The following is a 13,509-nucleotide window of genomic DNA, read 5'->3' on the forward strand; positions in this document are numbered from 1 at the left end:
TTTTGTGCCCTCTGCACCAGCTTCTGCCTCCAGGTCCCTGCCCTGCTTGAGATCCTGTCCTAATTTCCTTCAGTGATGCACTACAGTGTGAAAGTGAACAGTTAAAGCCAAGTAAACCCTTTCTTCCCCAACCTGTCTTTGGGCAATGGTATTAAGTCACAACAAGAAAAACCCTAACTTCGAGAGGCCCATTGCAAGACTAGTGTATCTCTTAACCACAATGGGCTATCTCCCCAGATGCCATTTAAATATATCTTAATGATTTTGTAGCAATAAAAATTCTTTAATTAAGTTTAAATTATGTTTATGTTGTGCATTGTGGGTATTCCTTGATGTTCAGGTCAGAACCTCTCCAGGCACCCCACTGGTTTTTGTTTTGGGTTTTTGGGGGGGGGGTTGCTTTTTGTTTCACATTCTCATTTTTGCATGTAGGATCTGCTTTTAATTTTGGAAACACTTATCAGAAGGCAATTAGGTTCGAAGAAAGAAAGGCAGTCCAGATCTCTAGGTGTTTCTTAAAATCACTAATGGCTTTATTGAGATACAATGAATGTACCATGCGATTCCCCCATTCAAAAGTAAAATTCAGTGGTTTTAAAATGCAGTTATCAAGTGAAACAAGCACACTTCAGTTAATTCAAAAACATTTTTTATCACCACTCAAGTAAAATCTGTTCCACTCTGCTGTCTCCCAGAGTCCAGTTCATCTCTCCAAGTCTCAAGTAACCAGTGTTGTGCTTTTTCTCTACATTGGTATGCCTATATACTCCAGGAATATGGAGGATATGCCTTTCCTTGTGATTGGCTTTGTTACCTAGGAAGATGTTGAAGGAATCATCCATCATATCTAACATTTCAAACCTTTCTACTGATGACTAGTATCCAGTTATATAGATAAGTCACTTATCTATGTGATTTTCCATTTCTCCTAATGCAGCAGTTTTTAAATGAAAAGTTGTAACTACGTTTCTTATTTTCCCTATGATTAAGGGACAGAATTTTAGAACTGAAATCAGAAATGGCAAGTATACCATTTCAAGCCTTTTAAATGTGGAATCATTCATTTTCCTAAACTCTACTGTTTCTTAGTAATAGGGGAGAGACTGTCTCTTGGGGTACAGTCAGAGCTGGATAAACTTTGATTCCCAGACTCTGAAGCAGGTGTCATGAAATTTACTTTACTACACCAAGCACAGGCGTTGCCCACCACAGGATCATGACTCTCAGCCCATCACAATACTCCTTCAAGTGTCTTTACACACAAACTATAGAGAAGAGTTACACACAAGCATGAATCAGAGTTAGAGAATTTGGGAAATTCACAGGGAAGAGGCAGGGAAAGCAAGTTCTGAGACACAGGCCAGTAAGAGCCTCGAGCTGTCCCTGGAGTGACTTGGAAACATCCGTCCTGTGTGTCCTGGGCCTGCAAAGAAGAGAGCTCTATATTAATGTATAGTGACCTTCTTCTAAGGAATGCAGAGTGTCTCAAACAAGTTTTCATTTATCCCCTGGAGGAAATAGGCATAAAACATGCATAAGAAATAACTCCTTTTGAAATTTACATTCTCCAGTTAGTGCTGGGCAGAAATACTAGCAAAGCAGACCTCCAGACCAAACATTCCACTACATTATTGTCAGTGTGCTTTATAAATCAATGCATATCCAGAAAAGCAGGGCCTCCACAATAGCCCCATGACCTGGTCTCACTGATAACTACATGTCTCTCATTAGGATCTAAACTTTTTCTTCCAAATTCTAACCTCCTACTATGACATGTTCCAGGAAATGGAAAGATATCTTACCGTTCATCTACAGTACATAACTAAGGCTGCACATTGCCATGCACAGGTGGTCCTAGGCTTAGTTTATCCTCCAGCTTAATCCTCCAAACTCATCCCAACTAGGAACCTAGTTAGGAGCCTAGGAACAGTTCAGCATAGAGGGAGCAGAGGTTTTATTTTGTTGTTGTTGTTGTTTATCTCGGTTTTATTTCTGATACTATGATTTAAAAAAAAAAAAAATACCCTGTCAAAAAGCACCATACAGGGAAAGGGATTTATTCAGCCTATAATCCAGGGTTATAGTCAATCATTGTAGGGAAGTCAACACAGGAACCTGAGGCAGCTGGTTACATCACAGCCACAGTCATGAATGCATTTTTATTCACTGGCTTTCTCCACTCACACAGGTTGGAAAATCTGCTGCGGCAATGGTTGGACCCACATCAATAAGTTTCATTAAGATAATTCTCTACAGACTTGTACCCACCCAGTATACACAATCTCTTATTGGACTGTATTCTGTGTGATTATAGTTTATGTCAAGTTGACAGTTAGAGCTAATCATAACACTTAACCGTTTGTCGGCTTGACACACAAACATACCACTTTAAGCCATACCTAAAGTCTCAGTGAGGGTCTGAGGTGAAAGTTCAATTGATAAAGTACCTGCCATGAAAGTGTGGGAACCTAATTCGGATCCCCAGTACCTACGTAAAGGTCTCCTGTGCTGATGTGTTTGTAATCTTAGTGCTAGGGGTAGGGGTAAAGACAGTGGGATCCCCAGGATTCACTGGACAGCCACTGCAGACCATTGGTGAGCTCCCTATTTAATATGAGACACTATCTCAAAAAATAAGATGAAGAGAGATGGAGGAAGATGCCTGACCTCTGGCCTGTACATATCCACGTGTGTATACACAAGCACGGATATGCATACCCTACACACAGAGATTAAAACTTAATTAAATTTTAAAAAAATGTTAAAACGAAACTTGTGAGGTTCTTAGGGCTGAACTCAAAAATAACAAAACAAAACAAAATAGAAAACACCCCAAACCAAAAAACCAAAACCCACCCACCACCACCAACAACAAAACAGCCTGGGCCACACTAGTTCATCTAAGAGACTCATATCTGTGCCTTCCCATCCATCTCTGGCAAACTTCTGGGTCCTATAAATTCTTTCCCAGTGTTTATCAGGGATGAAAAATCTTAATGTAGTCAGATCAAACAATTCAATGAAATATCCCAAGGTCACTGTAGCCCCCAGCCATGTTTGATTTGAGCTCCCGTAATCTTAATACACACCATCACTTACACTTCATATCATTTGTCACTAGACTAGTTCCATGTTATCCAGAGGCCTAGTCACATGTGAAAAGGCAGGATCTCTATTGGCAATTAAGAATTTGCAGATGGAGAAAGCAGGACATCAAGACAAACATGGACCGCTTCTAAGTAATGTATCTTGTGTGTTTGCTCACGTTGCATACCCATAAAGCCAGCCCTCCTGCCAAAATTTCAAAATAAAAGACTCACACTGGAAAATCTGTTGACATGGGATCTGTATCTCCAAATAGCTGCACATAATTGCTTCTGCCAAATAGTAGCTTGCATTACTTTGATGGAACTATCATAATCAAACGTCACAAAATCCAGTGGTTTAAACAAAGGCAATCTATCACCTCACAGTTTGAGTCTCAAATCTGAGACCAAGGTTAACAGCAGGGTTGGTTTCTTCTGAGGATCTTTCCTTGGTTTGTATCTGGTTTCTTGTCCTTGTATCCGGTCTCCCTGTCCTTGTGTCTTTATATGGTCTAGCCTTATATGTGTCTCTGTCAGCATCTGGTTCCCCTCAGTCACCTTAGATTAAGGTTTACCTCACTGAGACATAATTATGTCTTTAAAGAACCTGTCTCCTGGGCTGATGACATGGCTCAGCAGGTAAAGGTGCTTGCTGCCAAGATTGATCATCGAAATATGATCCCTGGAACCCAAACCCCTTTGTGAGACAGGAGTCAGTTACCACAGGCCATCTCATCTGCATCTGTGTGCTGTTCCTCCTCCTGGCTCACCTCTCTCAGAGGGAGACAAACTCCTCCAGAGACTGTGTCATTTTGGACAGCTGCATACTTTAGTCACAGCTACAGAACTAAGGTTGCTGCTCAAGTATTCTTTACAGGGCAATCACGAGATCCCTAGTAGTGATGATAAAGAAACTGTGCCCATTGCACAGAGATAACAGTTGAAAGGCAGTGCAGAAGGAAGAAGCCGCCTAGAGGCATAACCAACTGATCACCTTAGAGACAAGACATTCAGGTTTAAGGATTGGAAAACTCTCAGTGGCACCATAATTTTTCCTCGGGGCTGATCACCTGACTAGATGAGGAATGGCTGTAAATTTCAATGGCAACTCAGTCTGGTCTTCATACCTATTTGCAGAAAAATGTTAGCCAGATTATAGCTGAAAACCCTGCTAATTCTGGGGAAGTTTTTGGTCTAGTGCCTGGAACAATTAAAGCATGTATTCACACCTACCACATGCGACACTGAGCAGAATTTCCAGCACAACACTTAGTACTTTATTTTTAAAAGAAATAGCAGAGACTGAGTTGTGCTCGTTCTCCAGCTTTCTAGCTGGGTTTTCACTTGAGACTGGAGGGTGAGGGGCTTCTGAGCTGAAAAGAGATACATTTTGCGCTTTTAAAAAATCTTTGCTCAGAATCAGGAAAGTTTGGATGTTGAAATGCGCCTGCACCTGCAAAGACATTAACAAATTCCATTTGCAAAGCTCTGAGAAAAGATGGCTCAGTGTACCACTTATTCAACACTGGAGCTTAAGGGAGCCCTTAAAACATTTTATTCAAAACTACTTGCTTTTAAGAGAAGGAACAAGGGGTTCTAAAATTTCAAATGGCTCCTCTCAAACCATCACCCACAATGCAGAGTTGTTTGCAGACCAGTGCACTCCCCACCAAAAGGGATTGGTTTTAAACAGGCTTTGTCCTGCTAGCCTAAATTTTATGTAAAGAAAAACCAAATACAACGAAGTAGCCTGCGGCATGCACGCATGCACACATGCACGCACACAGGCATGCAGACACATACACACACACACACACACACACACACACACACACACAGAGCTCTCTCTAGAGAAGAGAGTCTCTAAGACTACAGAATCGAGAAAGTAAGGGCAAATTCTACTCCAACGTGCTTAGCAAACAAGAAACTTTTCTGTGGTTGGTTTAGGAAGCTCATGGCTGCTGGTCTCCACACAGCTCTCTGGAATATGATTCTAACACCAGGGGGCGCAGTATCCTTTGTCCTGATGTCCTTCAGACAGGCTCTGAAGCTTTGCTGGGCTTATGAAACTTGATTTTCCTCTACTTACACACTTTCTTCTTGGAACTAGCTGACTCCCCAGGCTCCTTCACCTCTTCTTTCTTCTTAGAGGCCATCAGATTCTCCAGACAGTCTTGTGTGCATGCTGCATGCTTTAGCAAGAAGGGCTAGCAGCTCCTTCCCATGGCTGTGCCTCTGCTTAGCCTAGGAGACCCTACCAGTGGTCTATTGTTTCTTCTCATCAGGCCCCTAAAGAAGCTGCAAAACAAGGTGTTTTCTATTTTTATTGTTTTTAAATCAAGGCAAAATGAGCATTATGTGAGAAAAGACACATACTCATTCTTTCCACTCACAAAAGAAATATAATAAATGAAATAATTGATTCTGGGAAGCTGTTACCTTCTTAGAGGTATGTGCCCCCAAACAGTCTATGACTAGCTTTTGGTAGTAAATACTTACCAAAGAACTGGCTTAAGCATCTTTCAGGACACCTCTGCTACTACCAGCCACCCACTCGATACAGGGTACCCGTATCCCTCTATGTCCTAACCAACTTGTCTTCAGCAGGAAGAAGTCTACTTCACACATGCTTCCCATATGAAAGACCCAGCACTCCTGTTTCCACAGATAAATGAGCATCTTCTTTCACTTTGTAACCATCAACCACCAAAAGCACAGCCTTTTGCAAAGTCCCCAAATCTGCTTAATGTGGCAGCTCAAGCTTTAACTTCAGCACTCAGGAGGTAGAGACAAGCAGATCTCTGTGAATCTGAAACTAGTCTGGACTAAATAGCCAATTCTAAGAGAGAGACACCTCCCCTTCATCTAAAAAAAAAAAAAAAAAAAACAAACCAAAAAAAAAAAAAACCAATTCTCTATTGTTCTAACCACACAGAGGGTCCTAAAGACATCTTTGAAAAGCAGCCATTACTTTTATAGAGAGAGAATTTAAATTTACACAGTTCTTTTTCTTGTCTCTCATTGAAGTCTCCCAACAACTTTACGGGATAGTCAGGGAAATCCATAGCTTAATAGGCATTCCCTAGCCCTGGCCTACCACAGGGTGGAGGCAGTCTTAGGGTCTTGGTCATGAGGCTTGGAGGAGAATGGTTTGTACAATTCCACCAAGGCCTAGGAAGAATATGATCATTACAGATAATTATTAATATGGTCTCAGTTTCTGAAGTCTTGTCGCAATTTTAGCTCCTGAATAGGACAGAAAGAAAAAAAAAAAAAAAGAAAGGGGGGAGTTGATAGCAACTCTTGTAACTTTTTTGATATCAATGTTTCACTTACTCACATATTTCACCTACGTTTTATTCACAGCAATGGGAAGGGCTGAGTCTGGGGACAGGTAGCCATGTTTTGTTAGCTTGAGAGCCTTCCTTTCCCCATGCATAAAACAATGATCACATTTGTCAGGTACATACTCGGCCACTGAAATGAAAACTATAGATGGTATTTTGGGAGAATGGGTGAAGTTGAAGTCTTTCAGTTTATGTTCTTTTATAGTACTTGAAGAATTTGATTTATGCCCGTCTTCCTCTTATATCTTTTACATTTGGTTGGGGCTGATGAGACCTGTTAGAGCTGCTAGGAAGGTGACTTATGTAACATGTCTGGGTGGCACGTGCTCTGGCACACAGTTGATACTCACCAAACAGTAGCTCATTGGCAGCTTTTGCACTTCCTTCAAATGGAGCAAATGGACGCCAAACTCAAGATGTCCCGAGGCTGCTCCAGCCCCTGCTCGCAGCTTCTCCTGCATCCTTGGGTCAAATCCTTTTCCTGTACCTCAGTTTCTTCAAAATGACAATATAGAGCCCAGTTGATTTGGAAAGCTGTGGGAAAACCAAGACAATCTGCTCATGACCCAAAACTTCCTGAGATGCTGTCTACAACTTAGTCACACTCTGCAGGAGGGGGTCTCTCAAGCTTGGGCTTAACAGACAGGATGCTTTTTAGGAGAAATTGCCATGTAGGCTGTGTTGCAAGACAACTGAGCAATCTCCAGGACAAGCACAGAAAGTAAGGAAACAGATGACTTGTAAGCCTTGTATAAGGTCATCATCTTGACATCCTCAATTCCCTAGGATGAATTCTGTTTTAGGGTCTAGGACTGAACCCAGACCTTCCCTCATCGAACATACCCCCCACCCCTGGCTTTGAACAAAACAAAAGGAAGATACAGCTCACAAGAGTTAAGCTAACCGCCTCTCAAATTTCTTCCAATGATTCCCTTTATCTGAACAAGCACAGAGGGGATAGGATGGGGCAAAGGCATCGGAGTCGAAGGATAAACCAGACTCTTACCTTGCTTCCCTTTACTAACTGGTCTTCAGGGACTCATCTGCATGTACACTATACTCGGTTTCTATAATCTAACAGAGGTCTGGGATCCGGCTGACACATTCCCCACCCTGCTCTAAAAGGGAGAATTTCTAGGAGTCTCCTTTCTCTGCCTTTGGGCTTTGATGGGCTAGAGGCAGGTAGCCTGATCCTTTGGGAAGGTTGTGACTTTCTTTTTGCCTGCCTGGGTCTGTCTCCTTCCTATTTAAAGCAGCACCGCCTGTCACGGCAGCTTGGTGCCAATATTTGTGGGCAGATTTTCTGACATTGTAAGGGGGGTGTTCGGAGCAGATGGGAAGCCCTTTCCCAAGGCCATTGGGCAGAGTAGAAATCAGTTTTACCCATACCCGAAAGGAATCCTTAATCCCCAGCTACAGTCAGCACCCCAAAACACCAAAACACAATCTCTCCCTTTCCCTCTGGAGAGAGAGAGAGAGAGAGAGAGAGAGAGAGAGAGAGAGAGAGAGAGAGAGAGAGAGAGAGAGAAGAGAGTTCCCTGTCTTTGAATTATGTGGGCAATGCCTGTTAAAATTGCATCTCCCCCTAAAGTCCCCACTGCCAGTGGTGCCTGCAACTCTTGGGGCATCTAGAATAACGGTAGTGCAGTTTACTGACACCTGGAAGACCCTTTTAATGAGACCTTGAGATAGGGAGGCGATTTGCACCAAGGAGTAGGCAGGTAGCAACAGCTCCTGCTGATCTCCAGAGGCAAAAGCCAATAAACAAACACCGCTCCAACCAGCACATTCTCACAATGCTTGTTCTACGTAATTCTGTACTTTTAGAGAACCACGAATGGTTTTACTTTACAAGTCTCTTTCAAAGAAAGGCATCCCCAAAAATCTGACCACTTGTTAAAATGTCTCTGCGTGGTTTTCTACGTGGTTTTTTTTTTTTTCACCCACTTTGTATCTTTAGTAAGCAGCATTGTTTATTATCCTCCGGTCTGTGAGCCCCCCCCCCCCCCTTGAACTGAAATAAAGCAGCGGCTTCCGAACGGAGCTCTGAAAACTATTCCAGGCTTCTCGGCTGAAGAGGGTCTCCCAGCAGTTCAGAGACCCGCTTGGAGAGAGCCCACCCGCAATTGTGCGCTGGGAAAGTTTGTAAGAGTTTTTAAAGGCACCCGAGAGGTCAGGGCAGACCAAAGCTCTGGTGACCTGGCGTAGAAAGATGTAAACAGAGAAGGGAAGTGTCAGGAAGGACAGGGAGACGAGCTACTTGCGTGCAGATCAAGCGAATATTGCCAGGATGATTAACTGCGGGTGGGAACCTGCGGCGCGCAAAGAGAGCGGAGAAAGACATCTTTTAGTTCGCTGGCTCAATCTCCTCCACCATTCCTGTGTGAAGTCTCACTAGTAATTTCTCCCCGTTTCACACACGTAGCGCTATGATCTTCACTGTAAAAAGGAGTGCTATCAACAATTTAGGGCTTATCCGCTTTCTTCCCCCTCCAGTTTCCTAATATCTACTCCTATTTCGTTTGCAGCCAAATAAATGGTGACCGCGAGGGACAAAAATATCGCACGGCCTTAGAAAACTAAATTCACGTGTTCCCCAACTTGCTTGTCTCCTCTGATCCTCCGAGGAGACCCATGGTATGGCTCTTCCAAATATCGATGCTCCCCAAGTCCAGTGGGGTTCGCTGCCAAAAAAAAAAAATTAAACCAAAACCACCATAAAACAAAAACAAAACAAACAAACAAACAAAAAACTAGGAACCCGCATCAGAAACTCTCGATGGAAAAGCCTGTCCAGCAGCCTCACTGCAGTTTGGCTGCCTGGAAGCCTAGAAAATTTGCGGCAGAGCCGCGTGCCCAGTACTTTCCAAGTGAAACTTCAGTCCCAATGGTCTTTCCCACAGGTTCTGGGACTTATAAGTCTGCCTGTCCCCAGCTTCTAAAAATCCTCCCCACGGGCTCTGCAGGTCCTGGTAAATTGGGGCTCTTCTGGGGCTGAGTTAAGAATGTATGTCTGCTCCTTGGGGCAGTGACTTTCTTCCCGCAAAGTGGCCTAGAAGCTCCGGACAGCCCTCAGGCAGTGGCAGGATAGCATCCGTTGCCTGCTCCTTGGAGAAGTTGAGTGAATTTCCGCGTAGGGAGAAACATTAAGAGTTGGAGTGTACCGTGGGGGTCGGGAGCATAGCAAGCTGCCCCCTAGCTCTTTGTTTTTGAGAGTCCGACTCGCTCTAGTCTCAAGAATCCACCACACCGCTTCATAGTGAATCATAGAGAATCGTGCCGAGATTCGGCTGCATGGGGCTGTCTTTAGTTTCTGCAGACCGAGGAGCTAGTACAGTTCCCCGGCATCGCCAGACTCTGCTGCTACTGCCGCTTGCAGCCCTTCGCTCCGTGTCCCTTCTCTGAACACCTCCTGAACAGTTCCACTTCTTCCCCAAACTGCCTAAGAAGAGGAGGATCGGATTTATAGGCTGCAGTGTGCCCCAACAGGTAGTTTCACCTGGCCTGGATTAAATATCAAAGTCTGGGCCTTGCGTGGGCAGTCGCGAAATTGGCCCAGGACACAGACTTTTATTTGGGGAACGAAAAGAAAAAATGTGAGAGTCACTTAAGACAATCAGGTTTTCTCTTCACTCTTCAACTTATCCCCAAACAACGAGTGCTGATCCGTTAGGAACGAGGCTCAGCGAGCCTCAATAACTGGCTTCCAGCTGCAAGCCCACAGGCGATTTGATTTACCTCCCACCCCCAGAGAGTTACTAAAGAACCCTACTCCGCTTTAGAGAGATGAGTTCCTTTCGGGAGATCCTTCCTCAAAACGCCCTAGCCTTGGGCAAAGAGGGTGTGCTGCGCTCGCTTGGAACATAATTGCATTGTGCGTTCTGGTGGTGCGCTGAGCACTGAGGGAAGGCGATGTGCGGGGCGAGCTTGCACGGCGATTCACGATTCCTTCCGGAAGCTCAGGGAGAAGTTGGTGGCTGGCTTGTACTATCTGGGGCCAGCATAGCCCTCTTCCCCCAGGGAGTGCTAGCCAGAATCCTTCCCCTGGAGCCCGTGGGTGCTCGTGGTGCGCAATGACCCAAGGCAAAGTCAGGAAACCACTAGCAGTGGCCCAAATATTCCCGCGCATGGCACCCTTGCGGGGTGGGAGAGATGGGGACTGGGCCCCTCAGGAGGGAAGATTTAAGACTGTCTTGGGAGATGGGCTTTCCCAGCTCCTTCTCTGAGCCCTTGCTTAGCGGTGCCTTTTGCCATCTAAGCCAGGAATCCTGGTCTTGCCCTGCCTCTCTCTTTAGGAACCAGTTCAGGTTCCCCCCTGTCACCAGGAGCTGTGGACAGGTGTGACCTTGGACTCTTGGATTTTTTTTTTTTAAAGATAGCAAGGTCTGGCCCTGTGTCCATTGTTCCAAGAATCCCTCCCTTCTTCCCAGCTCCCCATCTTACCTGGGGACTGTGGCTAATTCAAAGCCCCTGTCACTGGTCAAGCTACCTAAATTTGCAGTTTTCTGGTGCCCTGACCCTTTAAAGTTTGCCTCAGCTAGCTCTGGAGGGAAGAGTCAAGTAGCCACTCCTTTTCCCTTTGCCTTTTCCCCTCTCACCCACCAGCCACCTTCACCCAGTCCAAACCTTGCGGGCAGAAGAGCTGGAGTTCCCACAGACACAGGCTCACTGGCTCTGGCTGTCCACGAAGTTCTTTTCTTTGCACTCCCCTCTGTGAGGCCCTTACCGCTCTGCCCTCTCCACCCCCATCTCGCTTACAGCAAGGACCCTTGGACTCGTAGTTTGGTTTCGAATTTATTTTGCCTTGCTTTAATTTTGTTTAAGGTTCCACCCTGTCTGAGCCTGGAGCACAGCTTTCCAGTTTTCCAGTCAGGAGCTCCGGAAGATAGACCAGCAGGGCATGTTGTCCCTCCATGGAGGCCTGGGGACTCCCTGACTAGTTCCCTGGCCTAGCTTCCTGGGGTACCCCACCTTTTCATACACACACATACCGAGGGGCTGTGCATAACGCAGATATGGGTATTTAGGAGCAGGAGTAGGAAGCATTGTAGAGGACACCATGTTTTATCACTCTCCTGAGCTCTTAGCACACTGGAGAACTGGAGGTGGCCAGGTTCACTCCCTTGGGGTTGCTCAACCCAGCTTGCTGAACCTAAATAAGTGACTTTGAACACAGACAAGACCTCAACTCTCTTGATTGGTGGCTTAATGTGTTACTTTGTCTAGAACTGGTAAAGTTTGATATTTGAGGGGTCCAAATTTACTACCCCAAGGCTTCAACTTCCAAGCCAAGAAGCCCAGGGGAAAATACCAGAGAAACTAGATCTCTTGTGTGCTTCTGGGGCTCCTGTGGGGAACAGAATGAAATCCACCCAAGGCATGGCTGCCTACTCCTGGGTAGGAGGAAGCTAGGCCAGCTTTTCTAAACACCAAGACTTTATTGGAAGTGAAATGGAACGTGGTCATGGCCCTCACTTAGCCTTGATTCTCCCGAGTAGCAGGCAAGATTCCTATCCTCAGGCACAGAAGATGCCTGGCCAGAATCACATCCTGGGGACAAGTGGGTTATGGGGTGAACCAGTGTCTAGGATATCAGAATTAGTTTTGATTTTTTGTTCTGGGTTAGATAGCCTCCTGTCAACTATGTGATAGTGAATTTGAAAGTGTATGGACTCACAGGAGCACCAGGAAATCTGACTCCCACCTCCATCTTACAGGCTTTCTAACAAGATTGCCTTTAGCTAAGGGCCTCCAGCTGGGCTTCTAACTATGTGTTTTGTAGAAACCTGATTCAAACCCAAACTGCCAGGAACCTACCTCACTCCCCACATACACATAACACACACCTTTAGCAGGTGAGAGCTCCACCACTAACCCAAAGCAGGACTGCTGGTCAAGTTTGCAGTCTAAATCCTTTTAGAGAAAGTTCCATTGTAGGTGACATGGCAGACTGGGTCTCTGGACCCTCAAAACAAAACAGGGAACTTCTGCTCTAGCTTTGAAATAAGCTTTTCCCCGGGGAGGGCATGAGATGAGAAAAATGAAGGTGCCTGTGCTATCTTCAACTTTGAAGGGCCTATAGACCTTGTCTTTTAAGTCCCCAACTCTCCCAAGATGGGATGAGGGGAACACCTACCCCTGCAGCAGAGTCAACCTCTGTCTCCTGTACTAGTCCACACAGCAGAAGCCAGCACTTCTAGGGAGATGTTAAGGCAGGTAAAGGAGAAAAAGATCAATTAGAATTTTTTTTTTTTTTAAAAGCTGGCTGGACCTCTCAAAGGAGAACCAGAGAGGAAGAGTGAGAAAACAGGGGGACAGAGATGGGACACTTGGTCATCTTTAGCAAAACCTCTCTCTTCTATACTCAAACCTGTTTGAATTATTGCCAGGTAGGACAGGAGACTGGAGTTCTTCCTAGTGGAAAGTCAGACATGAGGGATGTCTGTTTCTCCTGTGTCTCTATTAAAGGTAGCCTTCCATTGAGTTTGATTCCTTTGCCTTTCAACGGGTCACCTCTGGCCTGTGTGTTGATGGTTAGAGTGGCCAGGCCAGAGAGAGACTCCAGGCAGACTTTCAGAACCCCTAAAGATGGTCTCTTTAACATGTGGGAGCCTGGGAAGAGGAAGCTGGGCTGAGAGAGTGCCCACCAACCTCTCCCTTCAAAGCCCCTACTGTGCTCAGTGAGGATCTGCCACTCTTACCCCTAATCCTCAGGCAGAGATTAAGAGGGAAAGGGAGCAAGGGATGGTTGTCATTTTTTATTTTATGTGTGTGTGTGTGTGTGTGTGTGTGTGTGTGTGTGTGTGGTGTGTATAGGGCACTCCTATTTTTATCTTTCTTCTTCCCCTGATGTCCTGGCAACCACGGAGAGGGGAGGCTTAGTGGGTACCAAGAAGCTGACCAGCTTATTCTTGTTAATCAGGCATAAAACAGCACAAACACAGACTCTCCATTAAAAATAGGATCAAAAAGAAGGAGGAGGAGTAGGAGGACGAAAGGAAGGAAGGAAGGAAGGAAGGAAGGAAGGAAGGAAGGAAGAAAAACTAAAACAGTTAACTGGGTAGGAACTGGTTGGG

The 13,509-nt window shown here is 45.2% G+C and overlaps 1 non-coding gene across 2 annotated transcripts in view; it reads right to left on the reverse strand.

Moving 5' to 3' along the window:
* Window positions 1–511: 511 nt before the first annotated feature.
* Window positions 512–13,509, reverse strand: part of LOC117708190 (uncharacterized) — a 35,712-nt gene continuing 22,714 nt past the window's right edge. The window contains exons 1-4 of one of the 2 annotated variants that reach the window (XR_013110631.1): window positions 11,060–11,207; window positions 6,784–6,967; window positions 5,176–5,384; window positions 512–1,423 (exon numbers count right to left, since the gene is read on the reverse strand). This is a non-coding gene — a transcript (uncharacterized LOC117708190). Of the gene's footprint in view, window positions 1,424–5,175; window positions 5,385–6,783; window positions 6,968–11,059; window positions 11,208–13,509 lie in introns of those variants that run through there. The other variant, XR_013110632.1, reaches the window with a different exon arrangement.

Source organism: Arvicanthis niloticus, chromosome 5 (genome assembly GCF_011762505.2).
Source record: "Arvicanthis niloticus isolate mArvNil1 chromosome 5, mArvNil1.pat.X, whole genome shotgun sequence".
Lineage (NCBI taxonomy): Eukaryota > Metazoa > Chordata > Mammalia > Rodentia > Muridae > Arvicanthis > Arvicanthis niloticus.